This window comes from Lissotriton vulgaris, chromosome 5 (assembly GCF_964263255.1).
Source record: "Lissotriton vulgaris chromosome 5, aLisVul1.2, whole genome shotgun sequence".
NCBI classification, from domain to species: Eukaryota; Metazoa; Chordata; class Amphibia; order Caudata; family Salamandridae; genus Lissotriton; species Lissotriton vulgaris.
The window spans coordinates 1,196,203,818-1,196,229,161 of NC_141693.1; the positions used below are offsets into that span (position 1 = coordinate 1,196,203,818).

The following is a 25,344-nucleotide window of genomic DNA, read 5'->3' on the forward strand; positions in this document are numbered from 1 at the left end:
TCACATTCCACTTTCAGAGTATATGGTTTTCCGTGCCCCTCGGGCATTTGTATATACTGTGCTAACTTAAGTATTTTTGTAAGAGTTTTGGTTTGTGCTTAGTACCCTGTCCTCATAAAGAGTACAGGGCTGTTGTGATCTTTAATAAATAACTGTTTATTTTCATAACACTTGTGTGGTGTCCTTTCACTTGGTGTTCAAGGGGTATATGTGTGGTAAACAGCTGGCTTAACACGCCCTCTCGAGTCTTTAGCCTTAGACTGCTCGTATCCACGCTACTAGGATAGCTGGTCTATAAGGTTGACTTACAACCAATCATCAATAAGGGTTGCTGGACTGATACATAGTGTTCACTAGAATAGTGAGCACTGCATATCAGGCCACCTTCTCACATTGGTGAGCAGCGGTTGGGATTTGAGCTTGCTGTTGTTTTACCACACGTATCCTAAGAATATCTTGTTGAAAGATCACATAAAGTACTGTTAGGTACATATAACTAAAGCTTAGAATACTCTGAGTTCTACTGAACCAGCTGTTGTAGCTCCTCAAGGCTTAGCACACCTTGGCTGCAACTCTAGCAAGGGATCAGTAGGTAACACATAGTGTAGGTAGGTGCATCACTTACACCACACTAGAAACAGTATGTCGGACAAAGGTGGAAACACTGAGTCTCCCCTTGTGTCAGTTGACCCTCCACAGGTCATCCCTTCAAGATATACTGCGCTTAGCTTCCATGAGTTACGACAAGTATGTACCTCTAGGAAGATTAAGCAGGGGTCTAACCCCACAACTGCTTTTCTGATTGGTCTCTTAGAGACTTATGATGCAAGGAGGGCTGGTAACCCAGACCCTTCTACTTCAGAAGGCAATATGCCCTCCCTACAGGGACCCTTTGATAACCAGGACCATCCCCTTCAGGAAGCAGATGATGCTGATGATGAGGATGATGACTTGGTGTCTGGGGGTGAGGCGGGACAGGTAGAAGTCGGTAGACTAACCAGGACCAACTTAAGCAGACATGAGATGGATTCTAGGGGAGCCCTGGGGCCCCTCTCAGGTCAGCTTAACATTGGGAATGGACGAGCTAGGTCTCTATCCAGAGACTCTGGCAGATCCCTTCATACCAATGGCTCTCAAAGTTCCTCTCAGAGGGGAATGACATCTCCCCAGAGGAGAATGTATGTAGCTAAGGAAAAGGCAGCCAATCTGAGGATTGAAAGGGAAGAACTTGCCCTGGCCAAAGAAAGGCTTGCCTTTGCTAGAGAGCAACAGTTGAGTGGGGCAGTCCCCACTGGTGGCAGCATTGTACCTAGCAATAGGGAAAGGAGTTTTGATACAAAACACCTTGGTAAGATAGTGCCCCCCTTTAAACAAGGGGATGACATCCACAAATGGATTACTGCTTTGGAGAGGGCCTGCACTGTGCAAGGTGTTCCCCCAAGTCAGTGGGCAGCTATCTTGTGGCTCTCCTTTGAAGGTAAAGGAAGAGACAAGCTCCTCACCACAAGGGTAGAGGATGCTAATGATTACCAAGTCTTGAAAAATGCACTGGTTGATGGGTTTGGCCTAACCACTGAGCAGTACAGGGTGCTGTTCAGGGATACCCAGAAAACTCAGTCTCAAGATTGGGCTGACTTTGTAGATTGTGCCACTAAGGCTTTTGAGGGCTGGTTGCTGGGCAGTAAGGTTACTGATTATAAAGGATTGTACAATTTGATGATGAGAGAACAAATTTTAAACAATTGTCAGAACCAGTTGTTGCATCAGCATCTTGTTGACTCAGATCTGACCTCTCCCCAAGAATTGGGAAAGAAGGCAGACAGATGGGGTAGAACAAGAGTTAAACAGAACCAGGGCCAGAATCAAGGTGGTCAGAAGAAAGCAGACCAGAAGGGTAAAGATTCTAAGGGGGAACAAAATGACCAGAAGTCTTTGACAGGTCCCCAACAACCCAAAGAGGGTGGGGGTCAGGTTCCCCAAAAGAAGAAAGAAGGCCAATCTAAAAGGTGGTGCCAATACTGCAAAAGTAAAACTCACTGGTTTAGTGAGTGCACCAAGAAAGGAGGAGGGCAGACTCCTGCCACTGCAGCCCCTAAGGCACCTGTGCCCCCTAGTACAGTCAGCAGTGGTAGTGCACCTCCCAAGGGTTTAGTAGGGTTAACCCTGGGTTCTGAAGGGAGTGACAACTTAGTTGGCACCCTTACTCAGGCTGTCCTTGTCAGTACAGGGGATATGGATATGTCCCCTGACATAAGTCCCAATACTTTGGGCAAATACAGACAGACACCTTTCATTAATGGAAAAATGGCTCAGGCCTGTAGGGACACTTGTGCCAGTGTCACAATGGTGACACCTAGCTTTGTGGACCCTGGACAGATCATGCCAGGTACAGAATTCCTGGTGACCAATGCAAGCAATGTCACTACCAATCACAGTATGGCAATTGTAGCTTTCTCCTGGGGAGGGGGTAACTGGCCAAAAGAAGGTTGTAGTTAGTTCAGACCTCCCAGTGGATTGTTTGTTGGGCAATGATTTGGAGTCATCACAATGGTCAGAAGTGGAGCAGAGGACTCACCTGGAAATGTTAGGCTTGCCAGCACATGTGTTTGCTGTGACCAGGTCACAGGCCAGGAAATGCCCCACTGAACAGGTGCTGGATCCTGGAACAATGGACCAGACACCTTCCAAGAAAAAGAGCAGTAGGGTTAAGGCTGTGCCTTCCCCCTTGCCCCAGGTTGTGGATCAAGTCTCAGAGGAGGCTGACCTACAGGAATTGAGGGAAACTGAGCCTAGAGAGTTTGAACTTGATCAAGTTGAATTCTTGGGTTCAGGGGGACCCTCAAGGGAAGACCTGGGGAAGGACCAGTTAGACTGCCCTTCTCTTGAACCCCTCAGACAGCAGGCTGCTGCTGAGGCTGCTGGGAACGCCACAGGTACCCACAAGGTATACTGGGAAGATGGACTCCTGTACACTGAGTCAAGAGACCCCAAGCCTGGCATGACCAGGAGGCTGGTTGTACCCTTGTCTCAGAGAGGTTTCCTACTTACCTTGGCCCATGAGATTCCCTTAGCAGGTCACTTAGGCCAGACAAAGACTTGGGACAGGCTTGTCTCACACTTTCACTGGCCTCACATGAATGAGGATACCAAGGAGTTTTGTCGCTCCTGTGTCACTTGCCAAGCCAGTGGTAAGTCAGGTGGCACAACAAAGGCCCCCCTTATACCAATGCCAGTGGTGGGGGTGCCCTTTGAAAGAGTGGGGATTGACATTGTTGGTCCAATGGAACCCCAGACAGCATCAGGGCACAAGTTTATACTGGTGGTAGTGGATCATGCCACCAGGTATCCTGAAGCTATTCCACTTAGGACCACCACAGCACCTGTGGTGGCAAGGGCCCTAGTTGGAGTGTTCTCCAGAGTGGGCTTCCCTAAGGAGGTTGTCTCTGACAGAGGTGCAAACTTCATGTCAAGCTACTTAACTGCTATGTGGAAGGAGTGTGGTGTTAATTACAAATTCACTACACCCTATCATCCACAGTGCAATGGGCTTGTTGAAAGGTTCAACAGGACCCTAAAAGGGATGATTCATGGACTACCTGAAAAGCTCAGGCGTAGATGGGATGTCCTGATTCCCTGCCTTCTGTTTGCTTACAGAGAGGTCCCACAAAAGGGGGTTGGCTACAGCCCTTTTGAACTTTTGTATGGGCATCCTGTGAGAGGCCCCCTGTGTTTGGTGAAGGAAGGATGGGAGAGACCTCTCAAAAAGCCTGCAACCAACATAGTGGACTATGTACTTGGTCTCCGCTCCAGGATGGCTGAGTATATGGAGAAGGCATCTGAAAACCTTAAGGCCAGTCAAGAACTTCAAAAAGCTTGGCATGACCAAAAGGCTGTCCTGACTGTTTACCAGCCTGGACAGAAGGTGTGGGTGTTGGAGCCAGTGGCCCCAGCAGCACTCAAAGACAAATGGTCTGGGCCCCACACAATTCTTGAGCAAAAGGGAGAGGTCACCTACCTGGTGGACCTTGGAACTCCCAGGAGTCCCCACAGGGTACTCCATGTCAACAGGCTCAAAGCATATGTCGACAGGAAGGACATGAGCTTGCTCATGGCCATAGATGAGGGACAGGAGGAAGAGAGTGACCCTCTCCCAGACCTGCTCACTCAGAATCCTGATGATGGGTCAGTAGATGGTGTTGTCTTTTGTGGCAGCCTCTCTGAGCATCAGCAGAAAGACTGTAAACAGGTTCTTCAGTCTTTCAGACATATGTTCTCTCTGACACCCAGTCAGACCACTTGGTGCACCCATGAGGTTGACACTGGTGACAGCCTGCCAGTAAAGAGTAAAATCTACAGGCAGCCTGATCATGTTAGAGACTGCATAAAAACTGAAGTGCAGAAAATGTTGGAGTTGGGAGTCATTGAACCCTCAGATAGCCCTTGGGCTAGTCCAGTAGTTCTAGTGCCAAAGCCTCACACCCAAGATGGTAAGAGAGAGATGAGGTTTTGCGTAGACTACAGGGGTCTCAATGCAGTCACTAAGACTGATGCCCACCCAATACCAAGGGCAGATGAACTTATAGATAGATTGGCTTCTGCCAACTACTTAAGTACATTTGACTTAACAGCTGGGTATTGGCAAATCAGGTTAGCTGAGGATGCCAAGCCCAAGACAGCATTTTCAACCCCTGGTGGGCATTATCAATTTGTGGTAATGCCCTTTGGTCTGAAAAATGCACCTGCCACCTTCCAAAGGTTGGTGAATCAAGTCCTTACTGGGCTGGATGACTTCTGTGCAGCATATCTAGATGATATTGCTGTCTTTAGCTCCACCTGGGAGGATCACCTGGTCCACCTGAGGAAAGTGTTAGAGGCTCTGCAAGCAGCAGGCCTCACTATCAAGGCCACCAAGTGCCAGATAGGGCAGACACAGGTTGTATACCTGGGCCACCTTGTAGGTGGAGGCCAGGTTCAGCCACTGGAGAGCAAAATACAGTCAATCAGGGACTGGGCTCCTCCAACCACCCAGACTCAGGTTCGAGCTTTCTTGGGCCTGACTGGATACTACAGAAAGTTTGTCAGGAACTATGGTTCCATTGTGACACCATTAAATGAACTGACAAGTAAGAAAATGCCAAAAAAGGTTCAGTGGACAGCAGGCTGTCAAAAAGCATTCGATGACCTAAAGCAGGCCATGTGCACAGCACCTATCCTTAAGAGTCCAGACTACTCCAAACCATTCATTGTCCAAACAGATGCTTCTGAGTTGGGTGTGGGAGCTGTTCTTTCTCAACTGAATTTTGATGGTCAGGATCAGCCCATTGCTTTTATAAGCAGAAGGCTGACCCCCAGAGAGAAGAATTGGTCAGCTATTGAGAGGGAGGCCTTTGCTGTGGTTTGGGCCCTGAAGAAGCTGAGGCCATACTTGTTTGGCACTCACTTCAAGATTCAGACCGACCATAAGCCCCTCTTGTGGCTAAATCAGATGAAGGGTGAAAACCCCAAACTGCTTAGGTGGTCCATTTCCCTACAGGGGATGGACTTTACAGTGGAACATAGACCTGGTACTGATCATGGCAATGCCGATGGGCTCTCCAGATATTTCCACTTAGAACAAGAAGACTCACCTGGTCAAGGTTAGCTTATTGTCCCAAAGTTTGGGGGGGGTCATGTAGGAGAGTAGGGTCTGCAATCCTATGATCACCCAGATTTTTTGCTTTTGTTTCACTGGTCTACGACTTTCTCTGGCTGTGGGCCTGCCAATCAGACCCACAGCCTGGCTGTTCTCTTTCTAAATTACAACATGTACCCTAGGTGCATCTACCAATTGGTACTGGGCCACCTTATCAGACCCTGTAACTCAGGGCATAGGTGTACCCAGGGCTGCCAGGGGCTGCAGCATGTATTATGCCACCCCTGGCTGGCCTCCTAAATTTGACACAACTGGCTGCATGACAGCTGTGGCAAAGTTGTGTAATCACCCTTTGCTGTAGGTGTAGTATACCTATACCTAACCCTAAAATGGACACACAGATTCTTATCAGTCACTCCTATGGCAGGCCTTGACAATCCTGAAGGCAGAGTGCTTGGAATCGTGTGAGATGGTGCTCTGGCATGAGCTGAGCCTGTCTGCAGCTTGCGGAATCAAGTCCTAATAGCTGTTCCATGATATCGCATACCATATACTCTTAAGTGCATTATAATCCTCGCGGTTAAATGCTATCTTTGGTATTGCTTTATCAAAACATGTCGAGTAAGGTGTCATACGAATTGGAATACTAACCCCTCGCCAATTCTGGCGACGGGGTTAGCATTCCACCCTTCTAGAGGGACACGACATGTATGTAACTGTGAACCCCGGTTAAAGTTAACTGAAGCCTCAGCTCCACAAAATGGATGCTGCCACCACAGACACGAGTCTGACCTCCTGCTGCTGGGAGTCCTTCCAGCGAGGGAGGCCTGGACAAAGGGTTTCCTGTCCGGGGCGGTGCTAGCACCGTCCCAGACATGGTTTTGTGTATCCTGGGTAGGCAGGGCTTTTCAGGAAGGTGACTGCTGAGTGGCACCCCGGTGCTCACTACGCATAGGCCAGTCAGAACCAGTTCCAGGGGCACACCAGCCCCTGGCCTGGGGAAGTCCGGCAGGGGAGAGGGGTGTAACCACCCCCCTCCTGGTCCCACCCATAGGCAGGACCTAGTCACTGGGTCAGCCCCCTTTTTTAGTATAAAGATAGGAGCGGGCCCCCTGTTCAAATTAGATCATCTTTGGAATCAAGATACCACTTTCTTCGAAAGGACTTCACGATTTCTTCTTCAAGATTCTCCCTTGTGGCTAAGGAGTAGTCACCCTGCATCAAGCGGGCACCATCCTAAAGAACACTGCGGTCTGCTGCAAGTCCTTCATCACGAATCCGACGACCCAGCTCGACGAGACCCGGCTTCCCTGGCACCTCTGACCTCTACTCACCTCTACAGCCAAGCTGAGAACCGTGAGTGCGACGAGACCTCGAGGGACCGACGATCGCCAAGACTGCACGACATCTTTACTGCAAGCCCACCGTGTCCTCCACTGGTGAGTGCTTTGGGGTCCGAGAAGCCCCGACCCTGCGCAGCCCCAGCACCCAAGGTCAGCCTCCCTGCATCTCCACGATCTGCGTGGGGCCCTTCTGCTGTTTGCTGTGCACCGCGTTGTTTGGCTACTAGCCGGCTGGCTTGTGGCCTTCTGAACGACGCCCGACGACATCACTGCTGCTGGTCTGGTTGCTCCAGACTGGCCCTTGCTTCCTTCTTGAAGAGAGGCACCCCGGACCCTCCTGGTCCACTCCAGACGCCATTTTGAGTCCACCGCGTGGGCTTGAATTTGCCAAGGCTTTGTTGCCCAATCCTGGGTCCAGCGACGCCGACAGCTTCTATCTTCGTGGGACAGCTCGATCCTCCATCCTGGTCGCCGACAACGCCTCCTGGTCCGCGAGATCTTCGAGCTCAAGCGTCACCCACTCACCTTGTCGAGGTGGCTACCATCCGGTGCCCTCCTGGTGCCCACTGACTACTGGCTAGTAGTCTCGAACTTGGTCCCCTCTGCTTTCAGGTGTCATCTATCTTCGAGATCCAGGCTTGGATCCAACTGAACTTTCTTCACTGGTCACCGGCCAGCATCTTTTCTTCCGGCTCCTGGTCCGTCTACGAGGATTCCCGACGTCTTTTCAGACCTATGCAGCTGCAGCCCCTGGGCTAGGTAACTTCGGCATTTCGGTGCCCCAGCATAGCCTCACTATCCAAGGGTCAGAATCTACTTTCGTTTTCTCCCTACCAGGTCGGGTTCGCCCGAGAACACTAACTTTTCAATTCCTAGCTACCATAGACTTTTGTCCGCATCTCGCGTGAGAGTGCACACACTGCACCCGAGTCCCCTAGGCCTCCTAGAAGTAATCTAACGATTCCCTAGTCAAGTCCTAGCGATTCCAAAAGCTATTAGTACTGTACTTACCTGCTAGGAATTTCACATTCCACTTTCAGAGTATATGGTTTTCCGTGCCCCTCGGGCATTTGTATATACTGTGCTAACTTAAGTATTTTTGTAAGAGTTTTGGTTTGTGCTTAGTACCCTGTCCTCATAAAGAGTACAGGGCTGTTGTGATCTTTAATAAATAACTGTTTATTTTCATAACACTTGTGTGGTGTCCTTTCACTTGGTGTTCAAGGGGTATATGTGTGGTAAACAGCTGGCTTAACACGCCCTCTCGAGTCTTTAGCCTTAGACTGCTCGTATCCACGCTACTAGGATAGCTGGTCTATAAGGTTGACTTACAACCAATCATCAATAAGGGTTGCTGGACTGATACATAGTGTTCACTAGAATAGTGAGCACTGCATATCAGGCCACCTTCTCACATAAGGATCCCCAATTTTGATTGGACTAAGGAGGAGGACAGGTCATCACACCACCTAAATTTTAGACTTTTTCAGACTCCTTGTTCAAATTGCGTTTCCGCCCCTTAAATTCCAGGTTCTCATGACATATGCCTTATGGTTAACATTGGTGAATATAACATTGAATACAATTGTAACAAATTTCAGTACAGTTCAGCTTCTTCTAGCTGGGTCGCAGGTCGGGTTCCCAGGCGCATCTTGGCTGTTGCTGCCATCTGGCTGGGTTCCAGTGCTGCAAAGTTCATTTTCCCTCCCGGGGTGACATGCGTAGAAGGGACTTCCAAAATGAAGTAGTAAGCACCTCCCAGGCCCAAAGAGTACGATACATGAAAAGTAAAAAGAAACAATTTAGAACACAGCAATAAATGGTTACACTGTATACCATGAATCTCTACACTATACCCATTACCCTAATAATAACTATAGCATTAGGATTAAGCAGAACGAACAGCTTAGCAAAAGCAGCAATGCAAGCTTCTCGCATGTGAGAACACAGAACTGCCATTTTAGCACTAGTGCGCAGATGCAAAAGGGTTCCCTCCAAAGCTGCGAGTAAGTCATGTCACGTGGGTATGACAGACGCATGCGCAGTAGAAATTCCCACGTAGCAGCAGCCATTTTAAATGCACGCGTAGTAGGATTAGAAAACACATAAGCAAGCTTCACTCGGTTTCCCAATATAGATGAAGAAAAGGTAAATTAGTAAGACAAACATGTTGGTTATTTCGTTATATGTTATTCGAGGTTCATTAATACGAGCAAGTCGCTTCATATGCGAATCCTTGCTCCATCAGTGGGAATCGGCTGTTTGATGTCTCCATGTCTCCCGCTCCTCCTTACCTTTAAAAAATGTCCTGTGGCTCACATTCTTTTATTTGCACTGGTTTGCATGGTTCTCACTATGCAGATCTTGGCTTCTACGAAACGGGCAGAGGAACACGCGTCTCACTTCCTATTTCCTGTTCAACATCATCACAACTAGACTGCCAACCTTTGGAGAGGGTTTTCCTCATTTCCTGTTGTTTTTCTGCTAGACTGCCAACTGTTCTATTTCAATTGTTCAACTTCCTGCCTCCGTTTGCCTTGGAATTTTTAAGTGCTGTCTTGAGAACCACCTTGCATAAAGATTCTCCATTGAAGATTCTCCACACAATACATTGTTCTACTCTTTCTTTTCTTCATGGTAGATTCTCTTTCAGAACATTCTTAATGATAACATATTGTTGCAAGGATAAATGTGTTCTAATCAACGTGGGAAACATTCCTCTTCTTCTATTGTACATTCCATCTCAGTGACAAGCACACCATTTTTTTTAGCTTTTCAAATTCATCTCAGTGACAAGCACACTATTTTATTTTTGATTGTCAAAATATTTTATATATACAACACAAGAACACAGGGGGTCTAACAGCCAAATAATTTAGCTGGGCTGCCAATCCGAATTACCAAGATCTCGGAGTGCCTAAGTCACATAAGGACAGCCTATTGAAACATGGGTGAACACTATGTTATAGGTAACACAGACATTTGATACGTCATTTAGAAGTTGGTTTGCAAAATCCATACCATTAAGCAATTACCATCAAATTGACTTGATGATCAGTCCTATCATCTGGCCATACTCAGGTGTGACTTAGGCTAGTCAAAATATTTTATCATACAAGGCCAATGAACTCACTGACGAACACAATTTTTTTTTTATTATTCATTATTGTTTTTCTCTGCCTGTCATTTCTATACTGGGACATATGCTAATTTTGTTTTTCTTGTGCTAATCTCTTCTTTTACAGGTGTACGTTATTATTTTGCTTCACATTCATAATGCAAAACGTTCCTCCTCCTCCATTTTTTATGATGAGTCCAGGTGAACCTAATATTCCCTGGAAAAAGTGGGAAAATGTTTTCACACACTACTCTCGTGTATGATCTACCCACACTTTCTATTTTTATTTATTAAACACCATCAGTTAATTAATTCGCTGTTACACACAGAAAAAATGAATATATAATAGAAGGAGAAGAAACAAGAAAGAAAGAAAATACAGTTCCGTACAAATGTTCCTTAATCATATATAACTGATAGTAGACACTAAATTAATTTCAAACATTGATGGGAGAGAAAAGGATAAAACAATAAACAACAATCCACTACAATTATATTAAGTTGTACCCTGTACCCACCCTTTAAAATAATAAGAATAGCATATATACTGCAACAGTTAAAAACGGCTACTAGCCTCAAGACCGATGATTATAACTAGGGTCCCTCCATTCTGATTTCCAATCTATTACAGGGGCCCAGATCCGTTTCCCTAACTGTCTTGCTTTCCAACCTTTTTTTTCATATAGCCCTTTTTCCAAGCTGTATATGGCTAGAAGCCGTGACACCCAATGTTGAAACATGGGGGGTTAGGATCTTTCCATACAGAGGCCACAGAGATCTGAACAATAGCCATTGCAAGAAATACAAATTCATAATGAGCTACTTGGGCACCATTGTATGTTTGCTGCTGCGTGGACCACGTCAGATAGCGCGGCCTGTAAAACCTGATAATTTGCTTTAGAAACTATTTTTAACTTACCTGAATCGAGTTGTTGTTTCAATTTGGAATTGATCTCTGACCTTGAGCTGACACACTCACAGCTCCCCTCCCAGAGGCCTCAGCCAATCGGCCGGTACGGGGTGGAGCGTGGAGGCGGGGCCGGGCTATATATGTACACCAGTATGCGGATGCGCAGTGGACGCGCGCAGCGGACGCGCCAAAGGCAAGCCCGTCTGCGCCCGTCGGCGCCCAGGGGCCACAAACCCTGGACAAATTATTACCTATTCCCCAATGGGACTTAGATTGCTAGAGCAATCGCAAGCTCTGTTAGCGCCTGAAGTCTTGGACCGCATCAAAGCCTCCGTGAACAAGTGGGCCATATTAACCCCTCGTCCTTGACGCCCTCTGTTTCCCCCACTGCCTACTCTACCGCTAGCAACCTGACTTCTCTCCGGGTTTTGTATCTTAATACCCGCTCCCTGGTGAAACATCAATTGGACATATTCATGTTGCTACTATCAGACAAACCGGATATTCTACTGCTCACTGAGACCTGGCTTACGCTGGACTCTACACCAGACATCTTAGCGGCATTCCCCTCTGACTATTACATCCTATCGGCTAACCGGCCTTCTGGGAAGATGGGAGGAGGAGTGGCTGCCATCATACACAAAAGCCATAAGTTTACCATGCTGACCTCCCTGGTTTTACCAGAAGTTGAGAACATCGTCATTAATCTCGATACTAACTCGGGATCACTGGCTCTGGTGCTTATTTACCACCCGCCCCAGCCTATGCCTTCCTTTCCCCTCTCCCTCAGTGAACAGGTAGCGAATCTCACCATGAACCACGCCAGAGTCCTACTTATTGGGGACCTAAATGATTGGTTCACTAATGTATGCGGGGGCCTCAGTCGGCTGAACTCTCCGAATTGCTATCTAATATCAATTTGGTCCAACACCTCACAGCCCCCACTTACATCAAGGGCCACACCTTGGACCAAATTTGGTCTCAAATCATAGAACTTCCTCTACCTCCTATCTCCCCCTGCATATGATCTGACCACCATCTGATTGAATTTATAGCCACTTTCAACGGCAGGGCTAAGACTCCCAAGGTGGCGGGAGGCCTGACTTGAAAGCGGAGAACACTTGACACCCAGGAATTCATTAACTCACTAGCCAGTTTCCTCCCCACCGTCAACTCCAATTTTAAAGTGGACTCCATGGAGAAAGATATTGCTAATTAGTTATTGGCAGCCAGCGATATTCATGTCCCGCTTATTAAATTCTCACGTGCCAGACATTCTGATGCCCACAAATGGTTCACAAGTGAACTTAAAACCCAAAAACCTACACTCCATCAGTCAGAGAGGAAATGGAGGCTCTGTTATGCCAGTCAAGATAGACAGCTCTATCTGTCAGCCCGCAGAGACTATAAGAAAGCCTTACTGACCGCCAAGGCTTCGTATTTCTCTGCAAGGATCCTCACTGTCCTTAACAAACCTAGAGAAATCTTTAGGATTGTAAATGACCTTAGCAGCGATGATAGAATTTCCCCTTGTCAAGCCCCCACCCAAATGCTGTGCAACTCATTGAATAATTTCTTTGTGGAAAAAATCGAAATCATCAGGGCCAGCATTCCTTCCACTGTCCGTGTGAAGTCTTTAGATGACACTCCTAATAACTCATCTTCTATGAATCAATTCACAGCCATATGCCCTAACATTTTATCTGAGTTAATGTCCAGAGTCAAGTCGGGTTCTCCCAAAGACTGTTGCCCTCCCTCTGTCCTGAGGGATATTTTTTGGGCCTTACCTCACAGTATTCTCCCTTTCCTTAACAAATCCCTTAGCAAGGGAGAAGTACCTAGAGCCTTAAAAATGCTACATTAGTTCCTCTTCTAAAGAAACCAGGGGCAGATCCCTCGAATTCCTCCAATTACCGCCCCATTTCCCTCCTTCCCTTTCTGGCGAAAAGGTTGGAGGCCCACGTGGCTAGGTGTCTTTCCAATTTTATTGAAAAGTCAGATTACCTCGAGCCTAATCAAGCCTTGTTTTTTCTCTGGACTCGCCCAATGCCGCTGCTAAATTCCAATCTACAATGCTTCATATTCAGAGCTGGATGAATCTTAATCAACTGAAGCTCAACCCAGGCAAGACTGCTGCCTGGGAAGAGGTCCACTTGCCCCTTCTCTATCAGTGAAAAGTCTTGGGGTGAGTATTGACTCCGATCTCTCATTTAAAAGACACGTGGGAGCTGTGGTCTCCGCCAGTCTTTTCCAGCTGCGTAAAATCAGGAAAATTGCGCATCTGCTGTCCCACTCAGCTTTGTTCCAGGTGGTAATAGCGCTGGTGCTGTCACACCTAGATTTCTCTAACTCCCTTTACTCTGGCCTTACCCAGGGCCTGCTTAACCGCCTCCAAATGATCCAGAATCAGGCGGCGAGACTGATTTACAAACAGCCGAGATGGCAAACGGCCAGGCCTCTACTGTCAAAACTTCATTGGCTGCCCATAGCGCAACGCACCGCCTTTAGTCTTTAAAGCGCTGCCCTGTAATAGCCCTAAGTTTCTTAATAATCTGATCACCAAGCATGTCCCTAGGCGCATCTTTCGCCCAGCCCTCCTTCATCTTCTTACTAAAGAGGGGGTGGACGCAGGTTCGCCTACCTGGCACCTAGGCTCTGGAACTCATTTCCACTTTCAATCAGGAACTGTGACCACTTACTGGGCTTTAGAAAGGCCTTGAAAACATGGCTCTTCGGGCAACCCTGTTAACCTGGCTCCGCGCATCAGCATTTATACGATTAGCGCCATGAAACCTTTGGTGACCGTGCGCTTGACAAATTCCTATCAACATAACATAACATAACATCCCTGGTGACCCCCAAAACCACTAGTTTGTTAGTTGACTTTATCTGGATGCCCAGAGTCTGCCCCATAAGAAGCTCTATCACAGTTTTGAGGGGGGCCAACATAGGACATGAGGCAAACATATGGATTGTGTCAGCTTCTATACTATGACAGCGCGGGCGACAAATACCACTAGCCCCACCCCAAAGAGCTATTCTTGCTGGAGTGAAATATAGTTCAAAAATTGTTTTAAAATGTTGGGTTGGAAGGTTGTCCACCTTTAGAACCATACACCCCAGCTTAAGCGAAGCTTTAAACTCGATCCCTTCAATGTTCAACTTCCCCCTCCATTTTTCTGAAGTTTTTTCTAGATCATCATTTTGTGATTGATTAAGTTCGCCATAGATCTGCGTGATTGAGCACCCCTCCGGATCTTGCAATCGTTCCATAACCTTATCCCCCTTGTTTCATTATCAAGCCCGACCTGATCTGCAAGAATTAAAAAAATTCTCTACGCTCCAAATTATACAGATTTTGTGCTGTTTCAAAAGTAATTATGCCATCAGGATCCATAATATTCCCAATTGTTTTTACTCCCAACTTGTTCCATCGTCTCATTACACCATCATGGAAAACCTCCGGTAGAGATGGATTCATAAATAAAGGGTATAGTAATTCATTCTACCCAATCCCAGTTTCTTCCAGATAGAAGTCCAAACCGTAATTGCAGCTCCCGGAGTCTTGAATTTGACTTCTTTATAGTAACTTGCCTCACTAAACCTTAGGAGCCAATTATGGACCTCGCCGTTTAACAATAACTCCTATACATCTGGTATACTATCATCCCCCCTCCACCAGTCCGTGATCGTGCAACCCAAAAGTCCCCGAATATATTGCAGAACCGAGGCCCAATAATATACCCTTCAATCCGGTACTTCCCAACACCCTCTGTCCTTAGGGAGGGACATAAATTTAAGTGCCCTTCTCGTCTTGCCATGAGCCCAGATGAATCGGTTAACAACACTTTCCATTTCCTTAAACCAATAATTACCAAACTTCAAGAGGATCGTCCTTAATAAATATAAAACTTTTGGGAGGAATAACATTTTGATAATGTTACGGCGCCCAACAATTGTCAAATGTAGGTTATTCATCCTGTCAAGATCTCTCTTTGACTTTTGAATTACAGGAGCTAAGTTCTTTTCAACTATTTTAGTAAGACATGACGTAATGGTAACCCCTAAATACAAGGCCGATTATGTCACTCTTGGGTCTGCCAGACCAATATTATCATTAACCACAATTTGTGTCTTCCCGCGATTTAACCTATGGACCGGACACTGCCCGAAACATTCTCCCTCACTTTCTTTTTCATCTAAGGCTATAGAAGGATTTGCGGACATGATTGCCAGATCGTCTGCATATCCTAAGATCTTTGTCTCAAAGCCATTCAATTGTATTGGTAGAATATCTCTGTTCAACTCGATTCTCCTAATAAAAGGTTCAATATAAAATGCAAAAAGAAGCGGAGAACAGGGGCACCCCTGCCTAGTTTCACGCCTGATAATAATTGTATCACTTTGTTCTCCCATTGCTCGAAGTCGGATCTTCGAGTTCTTAAACAGCACCTGTATTGTGTTTATGCACCCTTTGCCAATATTTAAATTCTCCAACACAGGCCAAAGAAAGCCCCACGAGACCCTATCAAACGCTTTCTCCGCGCCAAGCATTTTAATCTCCATAGGGTCCCGTGTGGCTGCGGTGCCATCAAACAAGGTACAGACTCCTAATATGTTCCGCCGTACCCCTCCCTGGGATGAACGCATCTTGTCTGGGCGAGATCACCTGCCTTATAATGGCCTGGGTCTTTAGGTTGTTTCCCTTTCTTTAAAAAAATGACCATAGTGGCTTCTCCCCAAGACTGTGGGGGAATTTGTCCGCTCTGAACTTGGCGCAATACATAGCACATATCTTCTCTAACGAGTGGGAAAAATTTCTTATAAGATTCTAAGGGAATTAGCACTGGCCCAACTACCTTACCGGCAGGCAGATCATGAATTGCCCCCTGGATCTCATCATCCAAGAAGCTACCCACCTTGGCTGTGGAGTCATCTAAAGAATATCTCTCAACTAGAGCAAGCTCTAAATAGTCCTCAATCTCCTTGCTGTTCACCTCAATATCCTCGCTGTACTAGTTTTGATAAAAGTTTTGAAAAATTTTGCAGATATCTTTTGGAGTGGTAGAAACTACCTCCGCTTCTGATACAACCTCAGAGATATCCCCCCTAGTTGAGGTCTGTCTGGTCCTTACAGCTATTATATGACCCACCTGTTCACTGAACTCATGACGCATTTGTTTCCAGGCCAAGAAGTTACCCGCTGCTTTGGCAGCCTTGATATCCCCGGCCGCAGCTTTAGCTAATGTAAGTCTCCAGGCAATCTCATCTATATTAAGATTGGAGCCAATTGCTTGTACCAGTTCTTCCTCCAGATCCATAATTAATCTTTATCTTATCTACATCCCAATTTTTCCAGCTTGTTCCGTCTCATGGAGTAACTCATAGTTTCGGGGCGTGGCTAAGCACACACTGGCTGCGGTCGCACCCAGGTAGAGCTCCGCTTTGAGCTCCCCTTCCCCAGGCCATAAATCCGGCAAATGTATCCACATCCAGCCACAAATCATGGCGATGCAGTAGTGAACGATCGGCCGCGGCTCTGTGAATTTTGGGGCTGTTTGCACGTTCCTGGCCGAACTGAGGTTTCTGCGAGCCGTGCAGCCGCTTCCGCTGCTCTCTGCCCGGCGAGCACATCAACGAGAGGCCGTGGCTTGCCACCGCCCGCAAGGCCCCGAGGTGCAATCTGAAGTGAGAAAAATCGGCGTCGGACTGAATACGCTGTCCCCGACGGAGGCCCCTTGTGCAGCGGCTAGGGGCCGCACTCTCATCGATCCACCCACCTAGCCACTGCCTGCACTGGTGGCCCCTTTGCCTCAACTCTGGGAGCTCTCAGCTGGTACACCAGGAGGACAAGGCGCACTGAACTGGCGGTGGAGCACCGCATGCGGTTGGTGTTACCCGGTGGCAGGGTAAGGGAGGCGCACTCCGCGCACCACCCGAACGTCGATGCTACCGGCCGCACATGCTGCGGCCCTTCTGAGACACCGCCTGCTGCTCCCCGGGCGCGCTGGTAACGGCGCATTGGGGGGGACGATGCCTGGAACTAGGTGAAGCGCCGGCCACCTCTTCACGGTGCCCCTGTCTGTCACCTTGGCCACGACGCCGTGCATCCGTGGCAGATCACCGGGGCACGACCTTCTTGACTTGTCTGGCGGAGACGTCCCCCTGCGGCCCTCACGCCCTGGTTCCCGCCCTCACTCGACGCCACTGGTGCAGTCCAAACCTCCACGAACTGTTGGACAAGGGTAACAAGAGTGCCATCTTAATCCTTATCACGCCGCTCATGTCTGGGGGCACCAGGACAAGAACTGGAGCTGGAGGCACGCAAATAAAGGGGAGGATGGAAAAGTCCACAAAACCAGCGGATGCGGATCCAACGGCGGCTAAGTTAGATACAATGCTGGCAGCCATGGAGAGACTGGAGGAGTCGCTACAACTCACCTGCACCTCCCTAGAAACCAAGATCAACGGAGTTGCCATTGATCTAACGCACCTCCGCGCTGACCGCAAGAAGTTGGCTGAACGCACGGCTGCTTTGGAGGGCACCGCTGCGGACCTCGCGCCCTGGGTCACTCAGACTGTCAAGCAGGTACAAGATCTCCTTAACAGTGTTGAATTCTTGGAAGATCGGACCGAGGACGCGGAATGGCCGTCAAGGCGCAACAACGTGCGCATCGTTGGTGTGCCGGAACAATGGAAAGGGAAAGAGCCCGCGACGCACATGGAAGACTGGTTGAAGAATCTGCTCCCAACTGGTGCATTATCGCCACACTTCGTCGTAGAGCGGGCTCATCGTGTGCCAACGAGGCCGCTACCGACGGGATCTAATCCCCGACCAATGCTCCTCAGAACACTAAACTATCGAGAACGCGACTCCATCTTGAGAGCAACCAGGCAACTCCGGGAAGTTCACATTGAAAATGCCAAGATAATGTTCTTCCCTGACTACACGATCCAAGTCCAGCGCCAGAGACACTCCTTTCTAGCGGTCAAGCAACGGCTCCGTCAGCTATACCTCAAGTATTCCCTTCTCTTCCCCGCCAGATTGCGGGTTGTGGCGCGTGACAAAACGCACTTCTTTACTAACCCGGAAGAGGCTGAGGCGTGGCTGGACGGTGGAATGGCCGTGGAGTCGGTGACCTCACCCTTTCCGCGCTTTAGAGGACCCCGTCGTCATCGCGGAAACAGGTTGTCACCGACTCGCGGGTGGCGGCGGAGATAGGCCCTCCTGCGGACCTTATTCAAAGTAAACAGAAAGATGCCCTTCCCATGGTGGCGGAGCTCAGTGGCTCCCCGACCATTGAGACCGCACTGGATGCCAGCCCGCGTGAGCTACTGATCGATGATGAAAACGTCTATGGCTTGCCTGACTCACAGATGTCCATGGAACGACCGGACGTTACTTTGCAAACACCAGACTTGATCCATTGATTGGACGATGTTACTATTTGTCTTTGCTTGTTTGCTTCACAGCGCCTTTATAGAACTGCTAAGCCTGGTATCGATCAGGCCCCCCGCACTGGTGGCGATCACCTCCGGGTTGAACATTGGACTTGTTCTCATCAATACGAGGCGCAGTGAGTACTGATATGGTATTGGTTGACCTCAGAGGGAGAGGAAACTGAGTGTGTGCTGCCCAGCAACAGGCTGGGAGTGAATGGCCTGGCTCTTCTCCAGCTGAGTGGCGAATTGTGGGGACTGTTTGACATCTCTGCAGCACTTCTGGCTTTGCGCTCAGTACTGCATGCACCGGGAGATTTCTGGGCGAAACTTTTAGTATATCTTATGGCTGGCGAAGACTGCCTGGGGAGAGGGGCGCTCCCTCTGCTTACACAGCAGATGCGACACCGCGACCGTGCCGAGTGCGCAGCTACCCCTCTGGATTTAGACTTTTGTTACCTCATTGGAGAGTTTGGACGGCGGCCTGTTTGGCTGTCGACCTTTTGGCATTGCTTCTGTGTTGTGGTTTTTCGGTTTAATGTATAATTTCTTTTGTATTCTTGCTTTTCTTTTGTGAAGTTCCTGCAAGTGCTTACCGATGTGTTTCCGGCGATTCTGTGGGGGCAGATAGGGGGACCGCTGGGGGGGCTGTCTGCTGCAGGGGGGAGCTGGTAGGGGTCAATTCAAGTTGTAATGTCAGTGATAAAGATATGCACGTGTTATGTACGTGGCATGCACACACCTTCACGACGGTACCACATTTATTCCTACCTTAAGTGGCACCAAATCCACATAGCCCTTTTACAAGAGACGCACCTGAGTGGTGCGGAGGTACAAAAACTGCACCGTCGGTGGAGGGGGCAGCTCTATGCTACTGGGTATTCATCATATGCTCGTGGGGCATTGCTGTGGCTGAGACCTGAGAACACTTTTGCATTTTTACATTCCCATATAGACCCAGAGGGGAGATATGTGATTGTTCAGGGCAAACTAGATGGTCGACTGGTGGTCCTGGCTTCACTATATGCTCCCAACACAGATCAGGAGGGGTTTCTTTACGCGGTTGTCTGCGGTTTTGGCACCTTGGCACAGGATCCCCTGGGTGCTGAGGGGCCACTAAAATTGCGTACTTGACACTGCCCTAGATCATTCCTTTCTGCCTCTGCCTGGCGCTCCTGTACATGGGGCTATGAAAGCACTGACAAACTGGGCCTTGCAGTGGAATTTACATGACATTTGGCGGAGTCGCAACCCACACACCAAAGTGTATTCTTACTATTCAGGTGCGCATGCGCTGTATGTACGGTTAGCTAGGTACATGGAGTCGAGCGAGATACTCCCCCAGGTTACGACACCTGCTATATGGGCCGCACCCACTCTGACCACAATCCACATGTTCTGCAGTTGGCACGGGAACGCCCACACCCACCTATACCCACCTGGAGGCTCCAACCTGACCTACTACTTGACGCTCCCTTTCGTAACTCATTGTCCACACACATTATCCAGTATTTTGAGGAGAACAGCTGCACTGCATTCAACCCTCAAATTGAGTGGGATGCGTTCAAGGTTGTGACCAGGGGCCACTGTTTGGGAACACAGGCTGGAATGCGGAAGCAGTTAGATAGGGAACTGACACACGTCGAGGTTGACCTACTTCAGAGGGAACAGGAAGCGGAGGAGGGCAATAATGGGCCACTGCTGGAGGCACGCGCGGAACATACACGTCTGCTAGAGCGGTTGTGCCACCTTAATTATCCGGCGCACTCCGCACGCACTCACCATCTTGGCAACAAGCCAAGGAAATTGCTGGCCTGGTTGGTTAAGCAGGATGCAAGGACGACATCTGTTGCGGCAATACACACTGATATGGGAGATATGGTGTATACGCAGAACACAATACATGCGACATTTGTAGATCATTACAAAGTGTTATGCCGCTCCCGACTGCAAGCTTCTGATGCAGACATAACCGAATACCTTTCTGATATTACACTACCAAGGCTAGAAGACATGCAACGTGATGATTTAGAAGCCCCACTTACACCTGATGAGTTACGTACCGTCATCTTTTCCCTCTCAAATGGCAAGTCCCCGGGACCGGATGGACTGCCAGCCGAATTTTATAAAGCTTACCCCGATCTCTTAGTTCCCAAACTTCTTAGGATGTACACGGCAGCCATTTCGGACTGCTCCCTCCATCCCACGTTGAATGAAGCCAATCTCATCTCTCTTCCGAAGCCTGGTAGAGACTGCACACAATTAGGTTCCTATCGCCCGCTTGCCCTTCTTAAAACTGACTACAAGATATTGGCCTCCGCACTAGCCCAGCGATTGGCCCCTTTGGTGCCCACCCTCGTGCACAGTGATCAGAACGGATTTGTGCCACTCGGAGTACCTCTTATAATATACGGCGCTTGTTCAGGGTGCAAAGCTATGCCACGCAACAGTGGCCCCGGTCTGGGTGTTTGGTGCTGGATCTCGAAAAAGCTTTCGATTCCATGGAGTGGCCTTACCTTGTGGCAGTTTTGAGGAAATATGAACTCGGGGATGAATACATTCACATGGTGAGCCTGTTATATCAGAGACCCACAGTGCGCGTACGCACTGGTCGGCTGTTATCGGACACCATCCGCGTCAGGAGAGGCACTAGACAGGGATGTCCCCTGTCTCTGCTGCTGTTCTCACTGGTAATGGAACCCTTAGAGGAGCTCCTGAGAACGCGCTGTGTGGAGCGGGGGATACCGTTAGCGGATGGTCTGCATACGGTATCTCTATATGCCGATGACTTATTATTATATATTAGAGACCTGACCCGCCTGATGATGGCCCTGTCTGACATCTTCCACACCTTTGAAGCCATGTCGGGGCTCAGGGTTAATTGGGCCAAGTCTGGAGTGTATTCCTTTGATGCGGACATGCAGGAGTGTGAGATCTGCATCAGTGGTGAACAACTCAATTGGTACCCCACCACGTTCCGCTATCTCGGGATTTATATCTAAAGAACCCTGCCAGATGCACTAGATGGAAATCTGGTGAGGGCTATCTCCTCCCTACAAATACAGATGTCCTTTTGGAAGACCCTCCCCCTAAATGTCCCCAGCGTGTCACGCTGACAAAGATGATAGTTTTGCCTAGATTGTTGTATTATTATGCCAATCTCCCAGTCTATGTCCCGACCCGTACATTCCGTGAGCTAGAGTCCTCGATCAGGAACCTCATCTGGAACGCTGGAAGGCCTCGTGTGGCGCTGAAGAAACTCTACGTGTCTCCGGATGCTGGGGGTTTGGCAGTTCCTAACCTGGAGCTCTATTATTTAGCAGCCCAGCTGCAGTGGGTGGCCGGATGGCTAAGTGGGAAAAATCTGTGCGACACCGCTGTCTGGACCCAAACGCAGATCCATACATTGTTTCACCCCTTAACCAAGACTCCCTGCCCGCCACAACTGCACCTGGCAGTGGCACGCAAATGCTTTGTGAGAAGCATAAAGCTCACCCGTACTGTGACACCGTATGCCCCGGTGCTTCCACTGTTGGGAACGCCCAGCGATGGGGGAGTGGTGACAGAAGCAGCACTGGAGCGCTGGACGCGTGCCGGAGTAGACACAATGGGTGATTTGTACGTTGAAGGCGCCTTAATCCCCTTTGATGCGCTAGTTACTGACACGGGCCTTCCGGCTGGACAGTTTCTACTCCACACCGCGCTCATAAGCACGTTCACGTGGGCTTGGGGCGACTTTTCAGAGGAACTACCGACACTCTTTGGTGCAGTACTTGCATGTCATGGGACATGGCTCCCACGTGGTTCATTGGTTAGTGCAGGCTCTCCTGGCCACACGCAGTGCTCCTCCCAAGCCCTGCGTGATAAATGGGCAGAAGACAGAGGAAGGGCATGGACTGATAAGGAATGGGCAGTGGTGCTGGCCGGTGCCACCAATGTCCTGCGCAACTCCCGCTTCAAACTCATTCAATTCTATATCATTCACTGCGCATATCAGTCACCTGATAAAATCAACAAGTACTTTGGCATCCTGACATCTGCGTACCCGAGATGCGCACTGGTGGGCGTGGACCTCCTACACATGTTGTGGTCATGCCCCACACTACAGGCCTACTGGCACACTGACATCCACACTGGCAGAGGGTGCTGGCGGGGAGCTGGGGCACACGTGGGAAACATGCCTATTGGGACTATATAAAAGGACGAAGCAGATTAGAGTGCCCTCAAGATTTTGGGACCTTGGGCTGATTACGGCGAAGAGGTTCATCACTAAGCGCTGGAAATGCAGCGAACCCCCTCAGGCAGCTCACTGGCGTAGTTCTTTTGATAACTGGGCGAAGGCGGAAAGCACAACCCTTCATAGAGAATAAAAGGCAGGATAGCGGAAGTTCCCTATTGCGCATCTCTGGAATGATACACTAAAATCTTTCCATCTGGCGTGTCTCCGCAATGGAGTTGCCTAGACGTGTACTCCCCTGACCCCACCTGGAAGATAAGCGGGCTGCAGCACTGAACACCTACACCGCTATTTTATTTCAGGTACCCTTAAGTAGTACACTTCAGCCACCCCACATACACGCGCTGCTGACTCACGCACTGGTGGCCTTCCCTTAGTACCACCGAGGACCTAGTGCCTGAATGGCGTGGGGTGTTCGCTCCCCCCCCCCTCCGGAGGGTTCCCGACTGCGGCGGACACTGCCTCCAAACTCCCATGCTGACCATTCCTTGGACCGACGGTACACACGAGCGACAGCACGTGGACGTTCCTTTTATTCACTTATTAACTTTTTCTTTTCTTTTGCTATTATTCTTTATTATTTTATTGTTCATACAGTTTCATATTATTATTATACAGTTCGAATATCGAATTGCGCACGAGCTGTGTAATACTAGCACGCTTTTCCTAGTAGCACAGTTCTGGATGCTATGCCACATACATGTTCACCGATATGGGCAGATGGAGATGCATAGGCACGTAATTATACCTCATTGCACCACACCCACCAACCGCAGCCACACAGTGATTATGACCATGTAGCTGTACACTCGCTGGAATCACCTCAGCTACATGAACCTCCATACTTGCACACGTCACGCCTTGGGCCCCGTTACGGTTCACTAGCTCCTTCGACATCGTCCTTTTCTGAAGCTGAACCTGTTGTTTCTCCGGTATGTGATTTGTTTTGTAGCCAAGGTATCCCTGTGTGCTTTTTCTTTGATTTCTGTGATGCGATAAATGTATAATGCCCTGTGATACCTTGTTATTTTCTACTGCATAACTCTGTACAACCACTGGATGCTATGCTAAGTTTCTTCTGTTCTGTTTCGCATCGTGATTTATGCTGTGCACTATCTGCGAAAACCAATAAAGATATTCAAACAAAAAAAAATTGAGTAACTCATGGTTTCTTCTCTAAACCCGGCCTTCAGGGCATCCCATACTATTCCAAACTGACTGCTCCCCGTTAACCTCAAAAAAATCTTTGAGCCATTTCTCCATGTGTGCAACATAATTTACATCCTGCAGTAAAAACCCGTTCACATGACCAACTTGTTGCCTGTGCTTTCCTAACTGGGTTTAGAACCGCTAGCACCAGGAGGTTATGATCAGAGACCACGCGTGGGAGCTTTCTAATTTTACAAATAGAGAGAAGAGATGGAGAAATTAAAAAATAATCTAACCGTGCTATGGCCCTATGCGACGCGGAATAATATGTGCTACCAACCCCCGGGGGATTTTGTTGCTCCCAGACATCAATAAGCCCATTATCGTCCATCATTTGAACTAAAGCCCTATGGCTTTACTATTTCCGGCCTACAAATTTGGTTGGATCCCCTCTCCATAAGCCATTTAACCTATTGATATTAAAATCCCCACACATAATGATAGGAAGAGGCCAATTAGCTAATTGCATATTTACATGGTTTTGTTTCGCCCCATTTTCCCAAACCCCCAAACCCCCCTCTTAACCCCCTTCTGCCCTCCCTGTCCACAAACCCCCCCCCACCAATAATTTGAAGCAAGCAGACTTAAGGTCTCCGTGATGGAGCCTGAGAGTCGACCCCCCTTTGCTGCCTCCTCGTTTATATTTTCACTGGATGCACCTTATTCGTCACTGTCCCCCCCTCATACCCACACCTAGACCCCCTTACTTTATCCTAACAAAAAATCAGTGACTAACAAAACAAAAATAACCTTATCCCATCCCTGTACCTACCCCCTGTACCTACATCATATAAAACATCACATTAATATTTTATTTAAGACTTTAGGGAGTTCATATACGCCTTAGCTTGAATTTCAGAGGTAAATACTCTTGGGGTGTTCTTATAAATGATCTTTAGCCTAGCTGGATTCATCAAATAAGCTTGTAGGCCTGTAGCTTGGCAAGGCTCGATCAGTTCTCTCAAGCGCCAGCGTCTTTCCACAGTGATGCGGCAAAAATCTGGCTTCGTAAAGAAAGATTGATTCTCAAAGGTCCGTTTAGCATTCAGGCGAGCTTTAGAGAAGACCTCTCCGAGGAGCAGAAAGTTCCCAAAATAAACTAAAGTTGCTCTTCGCATAGCTGACCCATCTCTGCCCAATTATGGAGGTTTTTTATTGGAAAGCGGTGGACCCGTTGTATCTCGACCTCCCAGTTCCAATGAATTAGCTCTGGAAAGGCTCACTTCATCAGCCTCAGGACATAGGCCCTCACATTCTCCCCTTCTACGCCTTCTTCAATTCCAAGAATCCGGAGGTTGTTCCGCCTTTGTCGATTTTCAAAATCCTCCATTTTCCATTGTAGATCTGTTAATTGTTTGTCATATGTCTCCGTCTGTACTTGGGCTTTCACCTGATTATCCTCTAGAATGCTTGTGCGATCTTCCACCTGAGTCAATCTAGTGTTCGTGTCCGTGC

At 48.4% G+C, this 25,344-nt stretch overlaps 1 pseudogene; it reads right to left on the minus strand.

Annotated features, from left to right (window-relative positions):
* Positions 1-16,324, minus strand: part of LOC147712261 (uncharacterized) — a 29,563-nt pseudogene extending 13,239 nt beyond the window's left edge.
* Between the last annotated feature and the right edge of the window lie 9,020 nt (positions 16,325-25,344).